At 42.1% G+C, this 2,980-nt stretch overlaps 1 non-coding gene across 1 annotated transcript; it reads right to left on the reverse strand.

Moving 5' to 3' along the window:
- Nucleotides 1–1,790: 1,790 nt before the first annotated feature.
- Nucleotides 1,791–1,896, reverse strand: LOC122095138. Its single transcript, XR_006145042.1, has one exon. It is a non-coding gene; the product is annotated as a U6 spliceosomal RNA (small nuclear RNA).
- Nucleotides 1,897–2,980: the final 1,084 nt, after the last annotated feature.

Below are 2,980 nucleotides of genomic sequence, written 5' to 3' on the forward strand. Positions count from 1 at the left end.
TCATCTATCTATCTAATCTGTCTATCTGTCATCTATCTAAATGTGTATTACAGTTTTTATATTTTCAGTGGTATACCTTAGTACAGTTATTTTATTCCCTATGGTTCTTTCCTTCCTTGTTACCTCTTTTAACAAAAAAATAATCTTGGTCTGGGTGCACTCCTTTGATCACTTAACATGAAATTCATTTTCCTGAGCATTTAGGAGGAGATATGCTTTAAGAGTATTTCCTTAGCTTCGTTCTCTAGAGCTTTGCCCTCTGTTGTTTTTGTATAATTTTCAAAAATATGACAGCTTTTCTTTCTGAATCTTCCTGGCTCTATTTCCTGTCCTACTTTTTAAATCAGAATTTTAGTACCTCTTTCTGACCTGAGCACCTGCTGCTCCATGTGAGATAAACAACTGGCCAGGCTTCCCCGAGGAGCCTTCATCTGGGCGGACCATTGGTCTTGGATCCAGGTTGCCCCAAAGTCTTTCTAAAGACTCCTCCCACACCCATGCTGTTTTGCTGCTCTGCTGTTACAGAGTCATTATTTCACACCTCAAATGCCATGTTGATTGTAAGCCCTGGAGCTCAAAGGTCTGGCTTGTCTTTTTTTGTTGTTTTTATTGTGAAAATACTGTACAGAGGGGTTACAAATACATGGGCAAGATAATGAGTACATTTCTTATAAAGCATTGCAGCCTCCTCCTTTGTTTACCCTTCCCACCTCTTCCCATCCTCCCATCCTACCCTACCCAATCCTCCTCTACCCTCCTCCCCCCAACCAAAGTTGTAAAGTTCGTTTTTTGACATAACATCTTGTACTTCTCATTTTTGCAATGGGTCCACTTGTATCCTTATTTAAACAGTTTGTTTTTTTCCCTTTCCCTCCACAAATTATAACAACATCAAATACAGTGAAAGCAGGGGTTATACCGTGGGGGAGGGACATACAAAGCAACAAAGAAATAATCTTATAAATGTGTTAGAAACAATCGCATGAAAGAAAAAATTTGAATACATATCTTAGGGTTCATTTCCCTAACATCAACTTATCTGACCTTTTCTGCTTGACTCAGACATATACTAGTTATTGCAAATAAGGGAAACCATGGGACCTATGTTTCTTTGGGCCTGGCTTACTTCACTTAATATAATTTTTCCCAAGCCTTTCCATTTCCTAACAAATGGGCAAATGTCATTCTTTCTGATGGAGGCATAGAATTCCATTGTGTATATATACCACATTTTCTTGATCCATTCATCTACTGAGGGGCATCTGGGTTGGTTCCATATCTTACCTATAGTAAATAATGCTGCAATAAACATAGTTGTGCTGGTAGCTTTAGTGTGGTCTTGTTTGTGAACATTTGGGTAAATGCCCAAAAGTGGGATTGCCGGGTCATAGGGGAGCTCTATGTGGAGTCTTTTGAGGAACCTCCATACTGCTTTCCAAAGTGGTTGAACAACTTTACACTCCCACCAACAATGCAGTAGGGTTCCCTTCTGTCCACATCCCCTCCAGCATCTGTTGTTATTAGAGTTCTTGATTTTTGCCATTCTATCTGGTGTGAGATGGTATCTTAATGTTGTTTTGATTTGCATTTCTTTTATGGCTAGGGAAGTTGAGCATTTCTTCATATGTCTATTGGCCATCCTTCTTTCCTCTTCAGAGAAGTTTCTCTTTAAGTCTTTAGCCCACTTATTTATTGGGCAGTTGTTTCTTTAAGGATTTGTTGTTAGGGGGTTTAATTTTTGAGTTCCAGGTGTATTTGAGATATGAGACCCTTGTCCATTGTATGGCTAAAAAGATATGGAACGCTTCAGGAATTTGCATGTCGTCCTTGCGCAGGGGCCATGCTAATCTACTCTGTATCGTTCCAAGTTTAGTATATGTGCTGCGAAGCGAGCATCTGGCTTATCTTTGATGTCATTGCAAACGTCACTTTTTCTGCTGATCGTTGGCGCTGTCTGCTGAGCTCTTGCTTCGGTTGTCTTCCCGGTTCCTTGCTTCCTGCTGCCTGGATGCTCATCCTGTGCCAGGTAAGTGTCTATCAGTGACGGTCTCTACAGTTCATGTTCATAAAACACATGGTCACCTCGCTTCCTCATAGACATTAAGCATGGACTTTTATTCCAGGCTCTGTTTGCACCGTGGGGGGAGAGGGGGAACTTAAGGAGACGCGGCTTTGTGGCTGTTGTTGCGCCTTCTATTTGGTCAGCAATGTGAAGGTGATGCACCTGTCTTTTCAAGCACAGCACAGTGTAATTCCAGCCTGGAGACTCAGACACACACGTACAATTGTCTACTGAACATTCTCCTTCGATAGGCTATCGTCCTGAAAATCACCAGCTTCCTCCCCAACCATCCGTCCTTCCATGACTCAGTACTCAGGGCATTGGAAACGAAGTAATCATTGACCAATCACAGACACTGGGAGCTCTGAGCTCATCCTTGGAGCCTCTGTCTAGCTTACTCCAACATTCTTGCTTCTAGTCCATGTGCCCATAGTCCTCTGTTCCCATTGCCAGTATCCTAGGTCCTATCTCACACGCGCTATGGAGAAAGCTTCCTGACAAAACTTCCTTCCCCTGAGCATCCCCCTTTCTCTTCACAGAACAGCCAGCATAGTGTGGCCCAAACACTCACTGATTATCTCACTTTACAGTGTCCCAAACGGTACATGGCCCAGATCCTCATGATCTGACATTACTTATGTAATATGTAGCTGTGTCTGCATATATATATAGACACACACATTTGTATGCACATCTGTGCATATATATCATAAAGTATATTCTTATGTGAGATCCTAAACAGCTGCTGGTTCTCCTAAGGTCAAGATATCATAATGGAAAGAACGTACGATTTGGAGCTAGACGCTGGTGGCTCACGCCTATAATCCTAGCTACGAAGGAGGCTGAGATCTGGATGATTGTGACTTGAGAACCACCCAGCCAGAAAAGTCCAAGAGACTCCATTTCCAAAATAATAGC

This window comes from Dipodomys spectabilis, unplaced genomic scaffold (assembly GCF_019054845.1).
Source record: "Dipodomys spectabilis isolate Male_0828 unplaced genomic scaffold, ASM1905484v1 ptg000335l, whole genome shotgun sequence".
NCBI lineage: Eukaryota > Metazoa > Chordata > Mammalia > Rodentia > Heteromyidae > Dipodomys > Dipodomys spectabilis.